Here is a 14870-nt window from a genome sequence, read left to right as displayed (position 1 = left end):
GTTAACGTATAAACCTGTAAAATACATGCAAAGTGATTGCTGTCACTGATCTTGAGGAATTCAACCTTTGATCATAAATGTTAGACACTGTATAATCATTATCCAAATTTCTAGAAACATATAGGATTAGGTTCTTTCATATTTGGCTTCAGTTACATAAGAATAGTCAGCAACACAGAAGCGGGAATTTATACAACTGTTCAAATTCATTTCATATACATCATAGCTTACCAAGCCTTTAAATATCTGAGGAATACTGCCAAGTAGCATAAAACAGCTGCAGTAATGGCTTACACCAACTATTGTGTAATGGGGATTGTGTGCAATTAGTTGGAGATTCGGGTATAACTCCACTAATTTTATAAAATAGTTGCTGTTCTTTCTATTTCTACATAATTCAATTCAATTCAAAGTGATCAGATGTACAATATTAAAAAGTATTAAAATTTAAATAATCCGAAGGAATCAAGTAAATCATATCCACTTTCACTACCTTTATTGTATAATGATGGTGACGTGAAAGGAGATAGAAAAGTTTTATTCTTATTCTGTACAACTTGGTTATAAACTGGATTACAAAATCAAATGTACATTAGAAAACTGGTAAACATTAGGAAAAGGGTGCAACACCACTTTGCTGTGAAACAAGAACATTTGCAGACAGTGTTCTGACTAAAAGCATTCTGTTAACAATAAACAGAAACAGAACACTCAGACAATATACAAAAGATTCTTCATCTGCTAACCTCACTGCTAGATATTCTCCGATCGTGCTTGCATTTTGGAGCCCCCGTAGACTGACTGCTAATGTGTACTTTCATTGAATCCCACCTCACTGACATCCCATTTTGTCAAAAGTAAATGACATATCCTAAAGATGTGAAATTGCAGCATGGGATATATTAAGTGAGGTGATATATAGGTTGGATGGGCTTGTCCCCCACTTTACCAATGACTGTCATTTGTGTATTTTAAAGGCTACTTTTGATGAAATTTGATATTAATTATGTGGGGTTTGATTTCAGATACCATATTAAAATGACTATTCAGTGCATTTCTTTTTTTTTTTTTTTTTTTCCTGGCTGCATAAGGTCAAACATAACTAGAAGCAGACTAAACAATGATAAGGAGATGCAGAATGTCAGCAATGGAAATTCTGCCTCACTTTGTGTAGGGTGCACAGAAAGACAATACTTCATGTTCAGCAGAGGTTTTTGTAGTGGAAACTCTCCTTTCTGTGTTGTGCAGCATCAAGAGTTGGTTATAACACCAAAGGGTTACAGGTGGTGAAGTTGCAATGGATCTGTTCCGCATGTAAATACATGTTCCGAATTCAACTGCAAGCTGTTTGTTTTACCTCTAGTGTGGAATTCTAAAACCGTTTCTCATTCTCAGGTTAGGGAACCAGCAAATCCAAAACTAGCTTCTACTCTTCGAGTTTTAGAGAAGCAACCTGTCCTAAGTGGTAATAAAATTCATATAAATACCTTACCACATTCCAGTTTGTCTGAAAAAAAGTTAAAACTTGTTTAGCACCATACCACAATTTCCTCCAATGTGCCAAGCTGACAGGAAATTCCAAGAGTGATTCATGATGGCCACTGCAAATAATGAAATCTTATAGGAAGCTAAGCAAAACAAGTGTGTGTGAGACATACTTTTATTTTGAGAAATACACTCTTAAGTTATAACTTTCAATTCGTTAAGTACTCATACAAGTCCTTGACCTGGAAAGCAGAGAAAGGTCATACCTTAGCAGTTCTCCATCAAATGCTCTACTTAACTGATTTAATCATAAGTATTAACAGCAGTACAGAAATAAAAGATATAAAGATTTGTGTATAACAAAATATTTTTATAATTAGTAATAATAATAATACACACACAGATTACAGTAATTCAACAGTAAGCCAAAGGGGTACCAGCTCTTACAAAATGGTATATAAATATGTTACCTTTTCTGTGGGGGCTTGTCAAAGTCTCTTTTCATATTCAGGAGTATTATCTATTGTTTAGTGAAAATCTAAGCCAAATGATCGCCACCTGGAAAGGACAATAACCTTGCAATTATAACTAAACTGTGAAGACAAGGATAATGAAATAACATAAAGTAGCTGTGCAAAGAATGCTTACTTTAATAATTGTATATATTGCAATTCACCACAGAATGGATAATATCAGGTCTGAAAGCATATCCAGCCAAGACCACAGGACATATACTAATTCAGTTCTACTTATTTTACAATACAGTGTCTGGCAATTTCTCTGAATATAAATGAAAAAAGCCCAAACGGTACAGGCAACCAACTCCATTTAATAAATTTAAGCGCTTTTCGACTGATACAAAACAGCCTTCATCAGAGCTGATGAAGGCTGTTTTGTATCAGTCGAAAAGCACTTAAATTTATTAAACGGTGTTGGTTGCCTGTACCATTTGGGCTTTTTTTATTTTTATTAAGTTTGTTTGTTGTTTTGGCGTTTATTAATTTCTGCGAATATGTAGTACCTGGGGAAAAATAATAATATCCACATTCAGAATGCTACATTTGCTCTCACATTTCTAAAAAAAAAAAAAAATGATTTAGCAACCCAAAAGTTTGTTTTTTTAACAACATTTTAGATTCAGAGACAATACCAGAGTCTAACAGAAAACACTCTTTCATAACAGTAGTTCTCCGTACATTAGCCTGGGATTCAGAAACACTGCAGCTGGAATAGCAGCTAGTCCTTATCTGTTTACTGTGTGTGCGAAACAAGTGATCAATGCCTGGTCACATTCATTGTTAATGTGCAAGTCTACACGATGAGGAGCTCAGTATATATCCTGGCTATGACTGCAGCAAACTAACCATTTGAAATGCCAGGACTTGCTAGAAAAACCCAGACCGAATGGCCAAAAAAATGGACTTAATATATATTAATTTCAATATGGCCATGTTTTCCCCAAAATATTACCTTTTCTCCAAGAATGATGATCCTGGAGTTGGAATATATATGTTAGGGGTTCTAGAGTGCTTGGCCTCCATATCAGGGGGTTCAAAAAAGAAGTTTAAAGGAAAACAGAGATGTTGAAGATTCATTCTTCCCCTGATTTCTGATCTCTTCTTTTTGGTCTGTCAGCACTTGGCATTATGAGTGATGATATCTCAACAGAGAGACCTGCAGTGTGCACTGCAGGGAGAACATGTAGTAGTTATGGTGTAGCTGCAGACAGGTATGAGCAGCAACACTCTTCCACTGAGCTTAAGCACATTGCTTCAGTGAGACAAAGACATTATGTTGACAGCCTTAGAGGATCATGAGGCTTGCTTGCTGATGTATTGTTTTGACCAAATGACATATTGTCTAGAGAAATTAGCTTGTGGGAGACAGTAAGGGAAGCAAGAAGAACCTAGGAATGTAGAGTAGGAAAGTAGTAGGGCACACAAACATATACCAAAAAAAAAAACAGGCTACAAAAGAAGGTGGTGATACAATCAGGGATGTGGAAAACAATGCAGGAGAGGGACTCAGACACACAGAGGAAAAACAAGGGTGTTGCTGTTTTTTGTTTGTTGGGGGGGCTTTGGAAGTAAGTGCGGCAGCTTGAAGCAACACTGTATGTGATGCTCCTGACAGTAATGTGGTACTCACTGTTATCGTTGCAAAGGGAAGGGAGAGGATTGTGCCAGGGGTTCTGGTTTGGATGTTCCTGTTGCATATAAAATGTCACATAAATGAACAGTCAAAATGTAAAACAACAGATATAAGGGTGGGGGAGAGAAAAGTTAAATACAGTGACCAAATCCATGTACATTTTCAGAGTCTGACCACTTTATCTGCACTATAATGCAAATGTCAGGAAACAGCAACTCCAGTTTTACAATTATATGACTATATGCAACCTGTATATGACTTAAAGCAACAACCTTCATAACTTGTATTGGCTAAAGTACTTCATTTACAGGCTGAACTACAGCAACACTCAGACAAAAAACTTCAGGGAAAAACACAGCAGATGGATGGCACACACTTACAGAATGAAGGAGTGATGCCCCCACACTGGGCCAGTAATCAAGGAGCCTGACTCCTAACCACTGACACTGGAGAGGAATGTGCATTTGATATACAAATGGATACACTCAGTATTTCAAGATGCAGACCTAACTGCATCAAGCACAATTTCCCTTAAGAATACACAGGGAACACACTCGGTCCGGGGTCTGGACCTTTCCATATATCTCCCTCCGTGTCCTCAGTAAGATTCCCCATTGGTACAGCTGTACAGTTAGGTCCTCAGCTGAGTGTCCAAGCCAATACCTCCAGCACCTACTCCGTATGCCCAGTCAGACACACTCAGTCCGGGGTCTATACCTTTCCATTTATCTCCCTCCAGGTCCCCAGTAAGATTCCCCATTGGTACAGCTGTACAGTTAGGTCCTCAGCTGAGTGTCCAATCCAATACCTCCAGCACCTACTCTGTACGCCCAGTGGTTGGTGTCCCTGCTCCAAGTAGCTGACACACACACATTGTGAGATTTGATTTTTCACACACGCACACGCACACACACACACACACACACACACACACACACACACACACACACACACACACACATGGGAAAGGCTGGCACAGATTCACCTGGTCTGCTCCCTTCTGCCCAGAGTATAAGGTAGTTATCTCTGCCACCAGACACTTAACAATCAGCTACTCTAAGGCCCTTAACAAAGGGTGTCCAATTATACTGTGTAATATTAATACTAATACAAATGGTAGTAGTTATCCAAGATGGCTAGGCTTTCTGGAGTGGCCCGCACAGTGTCACCAAATAAATATAAACATTCTCAAAGCTTAAATACTTAAAAAAAAAAGATCAGCCACAATGGAACATTTAAATATATTTAATAATAAAAGAGCATGAAAATACTGAATATATATTTACAGTAAACCACAGAGTTCAATTCACAGGAAATACTAAACATAACACTGATGGACAGATTCATAAATATAAAGAAAAACAAACAATCTCTAAATTAGGCTTCACTATATTCCTGACTGAACCCAGGAGAATTATTATTCCCTAATATCTTACTTGACAGAGCAAGGCACAATAAAATACATGAGCAGTCTTTCTTGTCAGGTTCCCCTAAACAGAATCTCAATAGTCAGAGATTACTCCCTGCAAATTATAATATCCAATATGGTTTGCAGAATGACCTCATCTGGTCAGCTGACTCTAGTTTCTCACAGTATCCCACTTTGAAGCTGAGACAGGAATTTAGCATAGATGGCTACAATACACATCCAAATCTTTATGGCAGTGCCTTGGTCTTTCCCTCCTTTTACTGAGCTAATGAACAAAGGCTTCTTCCAGACCCACCATCTGTGGTCCTATTCATCACTGTGGGGTGATGATGTAATGGTTTAGCAGCTCATTTACATTTCCCTTATTTTTCTTAAAGTAAACTAGCTGGTTAACCTCTGCTTTCCCAGTATCCTGTATTAAAATATATACATTTAATTCAGTTACAATAATACATATACATTTATTTTCATTCCAGCAGGGTGCACTGTTGATACATTTTAACACAAGCAAAGCTCACAAATACATTTTCAGCGCAAGCATCTCTACAACTCAGTTTGATATACAAATGACATATAATTACATACAAAATTCCATCTAGTTGTACTGGCACAAGTCATACATCCACTGCCCTACTTCTCCTCACATCATCACAGAAGAAATAAGAGATTCAATGACATCTTCTCAGAACACAACTTTTGGGTCTAATCCTTTATCCATAGGCACAGATGGCAGTGTAATACTTTGCAAAGGGAAGTCCTCCAATGTTGACAGCTGTACCCTATGTTGAATAAGCCTATGCTGCAAAATGAAGCTCAGCTCATGGGTGCAGCTGGTGAAGGCCAAGGTCAATGTTCATAGTGCATGATAGTGGTTGCACTTAATTGCTGAACACATGAAACACAGCAGTCTAATTCCCTGTTAGAAAACGAGCTGTGCAAGTGCTTGACAGCTGTACCTGGGCATTGCCTTTGCTCTTAGCAACCTGTCATGCACTGTATGAGCACAAAAAATAACTGATTTGGAAGCTCTGCATGTGCATGTTACAAATGTGTATCTACTTCTTGACCAGAGTAAAGGGTGGAAATGGGAATATAGGAAAGAGACTGAAAAACTCTGGCTGTACTCAGTGGCATATCACTTATTCAGAGGTGATCTCTGCCTGACTTACAAAGCCATGTCCTGACTTACAAAGCCATGTCCAACTCAGAACTGATGGACATGCTCCACCTAAAGAAATCCAAGTCACTGCTAGCCACGCGGTCTAATGAGCTAAACCTCACCACAACAATAAATAGAACATGCTGGAGGGATAGATTCCTGTCACAGAGACTCCCCATGCTTTGGAACAAAATTCCTAACTTCATTAGGCAGACCCCCTCACTAACACACTTCAAGAGAAACCTTGACGAGTGGATGCTTAACAGAAAATACACCCCTGGGATCACTTCATTGGCTCTGCTTGACAAAGGCTCAGTTAATTAATCAATGGGGCGGCAAAATCCGACACACTCTGGCTAGGCTTATAAATGCCCTCGGGCAGATAGCCTAGTACATACCTAAGAACCTAAAATGGGAAGCAAGCAGAGGATAGAACATAAGGTGAGCAACTAATGAATGAATAGGATGGAGGTGGGGAAGGTGAAGCATTTTTTTTTTTTTTTGTGGGACAGGTGCCCATTTTTCATACATAAACAGTAAACAACAAGCAACTTGCAGAAGGAATTAAGGGATGCAAGGTGAAGGTAAGCGGGTCAGGTAAGGTAGCAAAGAAAAGCAGAGCAATGTCCATCTGCTGTGACCCAGTGGTTGATTACTTACCACCCTGGGCACCTTCACACTGGGCACTGCCTCAGATGGTGGAGACAGTGCTGGAGGAGTTTTTCTGTTTGGCTGATTTGGGCATCCAACCTCCTTTGATAATCTCCACTACAATGTATGCTAGCTACAAATGGGTGACAAAAGTGCCAACTCCACTGGCACTGCTACCTGCAGGTACATGTGCCCCAGCATCTAGTGCAGGGTTACCTCTATTGTGTGGTGCACGTACCACAGTGGGTGAGGCGGTTACTGTGGCAGGCTGAAGTGCAGATGTGATGGGTGTTTCTGGTGGTGGTGCTATTGCTGATTCCATCTATGGAGGCAGGCAGGCCTTGCTTGAGAAATGGGTGCAGGTCTTCATGCTACCACTGCATATAATAGTAAAGTAAGTGGAGAGTAACAGAATAACAAAAGAAAATGCATGTATGTAAGAAAAAAAAATATTGACAGGTTGGGAGAGAGAAATCCATATACAATGAACCACAAATGTTCCTTATATGCCAAAGCATGACATTGATAAACCGATGGTGTGTCAATTGGTGGAGGGATACTCTTTGAGATTCATATACCTCCTTCCCAGTTCACCAGGTGGGACCTTTATTTCAATGTGGATACAAACTATGGCACTCAATACCTCAGAGAAATAGGCTATATCATGGAAATCCTGCATAATTTTGGTTCTTGCCTCTGCTGTGCATGGGAACCCCAAATGCTCCCTCACATGCCGAAGTATGGCATTAAGAAGCTGATGGAGTGTTCTTGAGTCAGATGCCTCACTGTGTCCCCTTAGGTCACTGAAAAGTCAATGTAGCAAATTTATGTAAAACCAGACATACCTTAAGTGTCCATTGGGATAGGTATGCCATGCATCTCATGGGGCTGTAGATAAGGCCAACATGTCCATAATGTTTTGAATGGTGGGCCTATCTACATAGTGCCTGTCCACAATGTCTGTGTTGCAGAGTCCATGGAACATTACATGAGATCGAATGACCCAGAGTCTCCGGAACTGATGTTGCTCACCATAAGGCAGAGCAGTGGCAATAGCAAGCTCTTGCAGATGCACATCTACTAATGCTGTGGAAGCACCTAACAATCGGCCAAGTGCAAATCTACTATGGGCATACCCTTGTTGCATAGGTTTTATACATTTATGAATCACTCCTTCATCTTGTGTTGCCTCATTGACATACACCAGGAGCTTCATTTTAATAATGTTTCTCTTTACCATGTCATTATATAGCCATTATATACCACACATGACAGTGCCGCTCAGCCCGCTCCACTCATGGAGTCTGTATTTCTGAATCGCACACACCCTGAAAGTGGCCGGTGATTGTGCAAATTCATTTAGCATGATGCAGCAAAATTTCATGAATCACAGTGTAGATTATTAAATCACAAGTATTACAGACAAGCTTCTAACTACAAGACAGAGAATCTTGTTCCAACACATATTTCCCCAAGTCAGTCAATGAATACCTGTAGAACGTAAACCAGTCACCTCTCAAGGATATGTTTTTAGCTCTGATAATGAACTCAACCAGCATGTCTTGAAAAGTGAGACAAAACCTTAATTCTTGCAGGAAACCTATGCTGAAAAATGCAGAGTATAGTAACCCTGCTGACAACATCTAAATAACAGAAATAAACCCTGGATACAAAAGTTGAAGGGGCAGAAACACTGAAAAGTATATGCCACTAAAAAAAAAAAAAAAAAAGGGCATACCTAGAGAGGACATGTGGATTACAAATGCAACATTTAGATTGCTAAGTAATTACTAATGGCAGTAAACTGAACTGCACTGTACCCCTGTCGAATATTCTTCTGTCAAGTCACACTTCCATGTGCCACCCAAACAGCACAGTGCAAATGGAGTGCATTCCTATGCTTACTTCTGCAGTTCACAGAAGGACTGCAGTCATACATTTCTAATTATTCCTGCAGTGCCAGCTGGTGTTCAGAATGGAATTATCAACTTCTGAATCATCAACATTGCCTAAATGAAGAGACAAAATGGCATAAAAACATCTATGTCAAGATAATGGAACAAGACAGTAGCTGTTTAATATCTTATAGCTAGCTATGCAGGGTGGGTTATGACAAAGGAAGTACCTCAGCTGTTACTGCAACAATACTCAACTTGTTGAGACTGTGATGCAGAGCAAAAACTAAAAAAATAAGTGTTACATCAAAGCGAAGATAGTGCACATGGTAGACATGGACTGTTTTGCCTGCTATTATTGATTTCACTGATTTCATGTCTGAAACAGAAGTACAAAAAGTCATTAGTTAAGATGGCTAAATGCAAGAGAAAATGCTAATGTAGACAAAGTGGATACAACACCTTTTATAGCAACTACAAATGTAAGCAATACTCTATATAACATTAAAATCCCTGTAGTTTGAATGTCAGATTTGTAATTAACACCAAAAATGCAGAAATGGTATCCCAAAATATCAGATTCTATGATAATTTTTTCTTGCAAACTGAGCAACCTTTTTGAAATATAACTTTCTATTTTTCTTCTTATAGCCGATTTATTTTTCATTGTCCTGCACTGGATGGTCTGACAGTATGATACAATCTAATGAGGAGTCAAAAGGTGTTAGAATGGGATTTATTGTATAGAACAGGGTTTAAAACCTTCTGCTTCCACCTAAATCTGCATGCTGTCTGACTCAGGAAGTCACCTCAGAAAACCAACAGGCTTCTAAATCACTCCTGAAAAAGGATGTGTCTTTCCTGGTTAAAAATACGTAGAGCAAATGCATGATTCACAGTATGAAGCTCAGTGCTTTTCACAGTCCACTGCAGCAGGAAGTACCTTCTCAACATATAAGAAAATAAACAGACATTGCTGAGTCTGTTAACAGATAGGTGAACAACTTGTAAAACATGGTTTACTTTAATTTGCCCCTTTCTATTTTAGTGTTAAATCTTCTCAACATGTAAGAAAATTGAGTCTGATATAAATGCATAGGGAATATCTTGGAAAAAATGTTTTTGTTTAATTCTACCCTTTCTTTTTTGGTGCTAAAGGGTTTTCTCACAGAGCTTGGGGTTTGCAGACATTTCTATAAAACAAGTTATAATTCCAAGGTATCAAAGCTTTGCAAATTACTGTATATTTAATTTGGCCTACAGCCATGATGTTATATTACATCAAAAACTGTAGATGCACTGGATTCCCCAAGGAAATAGCAATCAATAGCACTTTTAACCGAATCTAATTCTAAAAAGCATTTTTTCTGTGATAAATCCACTGCTTTAACCACCGCAGAAAAATAGGATGGCAACCAAATTTTCCAGCTATCCAAAGGAGTTTCATTGGCTCATAATTTAGTATAACAAGTATGATTCTCAAATGCCATATATCTGAATTTGTATAATATGCACCGAAACCACATGCAGTAATGCAATGTGCATATAGAATGCACATCTCTAACTTAGGAGTGATGTGGTCACCAGTGAAAGTGTAGCCTATCGGCAATGTAAGTTCAGGAATGAGTCACATCAACACTCACACTAACCTAGGTAGTATAACTCAGAAAGGTTTTAAGATGGATATGAAAAAGGTCCTACTTCATGCAAAGGGTGGTTGATTAGTCGAATTAAATCAGACAGTACATACGTAGTTGCATCCAAAACAATGAAAACATTTAAAAAGTAGTATAACTTATAATGATGAAGGTATGAGAAATGGAAAAAAGGAATGCCCCAGTAGCTAGCTAAAGCACTTAGGGTACAGCCCGCTTTGTTGCAAATTGTTAGTATACAACTCATCACTGCACTGCTTTGAGACAGCTCCACTGGCTTGAACTACCCAACCTCCTAACCTACAATCAGCTCTGCCTCTTTCATTCTATTACCTCCCCAATAAGTGTCTTGCCCTTAAAAACCTAGTACATCACTCAGCCAAAAGGCCTCTTAGATCATCAAGCAAACTAGTACTAGAAGTCACCAACAGCTACAATAGCTTTGGAGATGCACTATATAGTAGTTTAGTGGCTAAAAAATGGAACTCTCTCCCCACTAGCATACAAAACAATTGTCCAAAGCCTACTTTAGAAACCTCATTAGGCAACATCTCAAGCAAAGTTGGCAGTGCCATGATTTCTCCCCAGGCTAGTGAAAGCGGATAAGGTACACATACTAAACCTAGAGTACTTGATAATAGTTTTCACTCTTACAAACACTGGCTAGTGTACAATGTATGTACTGTACCTGTGTACTATGTATGTATTCTACCTATGTTCCAAATTTCAGCTGTACAGCACAAATCTATTAATTACCTTTATTTTTAAATTAATATTTTCTTGTTTGTTCTCTCCACTGCAACTGTTGATGTGCTGCATACCACTGTAAAAACATGTCTATTGTAATTTGTGTGAATACTGATCATGTCTAAATATCTAAATGTATCTGTAATTTTTCTATGTGGAGCTTTTCTCCTTGAGCCTCTGCTGAAAAGGGGCCTTTTTGGCTCAGTCAGACACCCCCGGTTAACAAATGTAAAATAAATAAATACAGAAATCATGGGCCTGCTTCCTTCATCTTTTTTTGTATTGCCCATATGAGGAACACATATGCCAGACATCACGCCCCTGTTACACAAAGAAATCAGACAAAACAAAAGAATAATCTCCTCATTGGACAGTTTCAGACTGTGGGTATGCTACCTTGGCAGCACAAAGCACGCCCACTGTAGATCATGGGAAGCATAAAACATTAAACAAAGTAATAATAATCTGATTTGTTATCAAGACAGCAACATTCTCTGCCAGTCAAGTGTTTTCATCCACTAGCTTTTTCAAATTCTCGACCCAATGTGGGGGCAAACCAGCAGGTTAGATATATCATGGGAGGAAGGGTCCAATATAGACGTATGTAGAATGACATGGGAATTATGCAGTTAAAAGAACAGCAAACACAAGACACATTCTTTCATACATTCATATTTTTGCATACTTTTCAGATCACTGTGCATGTAAGTAATGCAGTTCATAATCATACCATTTAGAAATGTATAGTTCTTGTCCATTTACTCTTGACATCACTAGTAAGCAATGACTTTAGGTTATAATGGTATCATTTTCCTCTGGATAACCTATCTTTAATTATAGGTTCCCTGTGATCCATCCAAAAAAAATCTCATCTATGTGAAATTATACACAGTTCTGTCATGTTTATCTATATTTTCCATTAGGCTGACTTTAGGAATCAGCATGTCTTTATAAAAATAATATTATGGCTGTATGGAAATGTCAAGCTTCATTTTAAACCCATTGGGGATTTATCTTTCATTTGATTTCAATTTTCTCTGAGGTCAGATGTAAGGGATCAAAAATATTCATGCATTGTAGTTTACATGAGCAATTCAGAGGCCAGTAGACATCCTCTAACCCTTGAGGCAGTCCAGTTTTTATGTCACCCTCATTCAGCCCTAGTGAAGTGGTAGAAAAACAAAGTAAGTGCCTCTTGAATGCTTGGTCCTCCTTTTACTGCACTTTCAAAGCTTCGATCCAGTCTCAAACACAGATAATCAATGATGCATCAACAAAAGGCAACGTTGCTGCTACTGATGTACAGACAGGGACATTAGCTCACAGTATTTTAGGGGAATCATGGTCTTCTTACTATCACTGAAATGCCAAAAATAATGCATATTCTGAAATACAGTCTCATGAATATATGAACACACTTGCAAACATTGTCTGCTATTTTTTTGTTAACTATCTTCAAAATCCTCCTCCTCTTTCAGACACACACCTTTTTTTCTATGCATATCCACTTCCTGGTGGCAAGCTGTCCTCAGCTCAGGAATACACACTTACTTGACCTAAACTCGGTGCCTATTAGCCCACTAAAATTAATGAAAGATTTGTCTTCTACAAAACCCTCAAGCAATATTCAGTGTATGGTACCCAGTGGAAGATGCAAAGCTTACAGAAGAATCAGCACGGTCTCTGCTTGAATGGCATTTTTTCATTTTTATTTACCTGACATCTTAAAGATTGAAGCAGTGCATCCTGCCTATGTTCCGTACCTTCATGGGCTTCCTGACTTTTAAGATAAAACGCTGTTGCCTGCTGCCAGGCACAGTAACCTGGCACAGGATGGTAATGCTCTGAAGTTTTGATCCTTTCTGCAAACCTGCCCAACAAGTCAAATCCACTCCTAAATTTGGTTAGCTGGTGTGACAGGCCAAAGTAATGACTAAATAATAAAGGGACAGGCCAAAGTAATGACTAAATAATAAAGGGTCATACCATGAGCACAGAAGCATACACACACGTAAACACTCAGCAAATGCATGCTGCAAGAAAGCAGTTCAGAAATATGTTCTGAAAATGTACTTGTTGCAAGAGTAACAGCTTTAAGAAATGAAGCAGTAAGTTGAAGAAATGTTATTACACTAGTTAAATAACTTGTTCAAGGAATACGAAAACAGTAAATCTACAGTTACACCTTTTCTCCTCACTCAGGCCTTAAATGAATTCCATTGTTTCCTCACAGAACTCTCCTGGGGCCATCTTGGCAAGCATAAGTAACTGAAAGGGTTAACATAAAAAAAAAAAATCAGAATTCTGCAGCTTTTATAAATCTTCTGCCTTACAAAAAGGTGAACATTTAAAGTCCAAAACAGCAGGGACACTCACAGCACCTATTTTTAGGCCAGGAAGAACAGTGTATTAAGGAAGGGTGTCACTCCCCGCTCCACTCTAAGGAAAACGAGGCTTAAACGATGAACAAAAAATGGGCCACACATGATTTACAGTACCCGGATAAAACTATCTAAAACTGTGCATTGATGTAAACATATAAAAAGAAGATAACACATAAAAATAAATCTACATTTCAAAGTAAACGTGCTACGAAAAAATAAAGTGGTATACGAGCTTGCACCTTCACTCTGTACAACATACTATAAAGCAAATTGTCACTAAGCAGAACATCCCATAATTAAGACCTCAGGAGTTTAAGACCTCAGGAGTTTTAAACGAATATGAATAACTCAGAAAAAATAAATATAAAAATAATTTTATAACAATCAGAACGTCAACAGTTTGAAATAAAGATATAATTTGTTTGTTAATTAGCACTCTGAAACAATTATTTTTAAACTAGAAGTATTTGTTTTATTTTCTTTCAGTGCAAGTTCTATGGATTATCATTGCTGTAAAATAAAGTCTAGCAAAAGGAAAGAAAAAAGCAGTCACAAAAACAAAAAAAAAAAATCAAAAATGAATCCCTGCCAACAGTGCGTTGTCCTTGCATGAAACTTAAACAAACAAAAACAGGCAAAGCTCTTTTAAAAAGGCCCACTTTTTTCTGCAGACAGTGTGAGTTTTTTTTTCCAGCCAGCTTGTATAAATAATTCAGAAAAAGTTGCCTGGCCTTACCTCATTAATACCCCCTGGCTGGAAGAGTATACTCATTGCCTGAGCTGCCCCAGAGGTACTGTATGAGCTGTAATGATTGCCAGTCTCCCTAATGATTCCATTTTCTTGCTCTAAATGTTGTGTATATACACACACTGCAACCTAGCTTAACAAACTGGAAGAGAAACAAAGTGTAAAGCCCTCCTACCAGACTCCAGACAGACCCGCCTCCCCCCTCTCATCATCCTCCTCCCCATTCACGTCTGGCACTGCTGTCAGCTGTTCGAGCAACAGGTATTTTTACAGCTATATGCTATACAGCATGTTCAAAACCAGACACTCGGAGTTTACAAGTGGCAGAAATAATCATCATTTGTGGTGCAGAAAGCAGCAGTCACTTGTACAAATCCAAAAATACAAGCAAACACAGATCTGCACACTTAAAGGTCAAAGCTGCTTTTTTTTCCCAAGTCTAATTTTTAGCAAGATGTGTGCATTTGATACAAATAGTCATACCTCTCAACCTCTTAGTGCAAAAAAAATCTGGACAAAGCTTGACAGAATGGAGGGACAAAGGCCCCAAAATATATTGCACTTGC

General features: G+C 38.4%; 1 long non-coding RNA gene across 1 annotated transcript in view; it reads right to left on the bottom strand.

The window, feature by feature from the left end:
- The window catches only part of LOC122803404, a 2587193-nt gene extending 2572781 nt beyond the window's left edge, over positions 1-14412 (bottom strand). Inside the window, exon 1 of the long non-coding RNA XR_006365116.1 lies at positions 14293-14412. This is a non-coding gene — a long non-coding RNA (uncharacterized LOC122803404). The remainder of the gene's footprint in view (positions 1-14292) is intronic.
- Positions 14413-14870: the final 458 nt, after the last annotated feature.

This window comes from Protopterus annectens, chromosome 5.part1 (assembly GCF_019279795.1).
Source record: "Protopterus annectens isolate FY-2018-M chromosome 5.part1, PAN1.0, whole genome shotgun sequence".
Lineage (NCBI taxonomy): Eukaryota > Metazoa > Chordata > Ceratodontiformes > Protopteridae > Protopterus > Protopterus annectens.
Note: the sequence above shows the minus strand (reverse complement) of the source record. Positions and strands in the feature narration are given on the sequence as shown.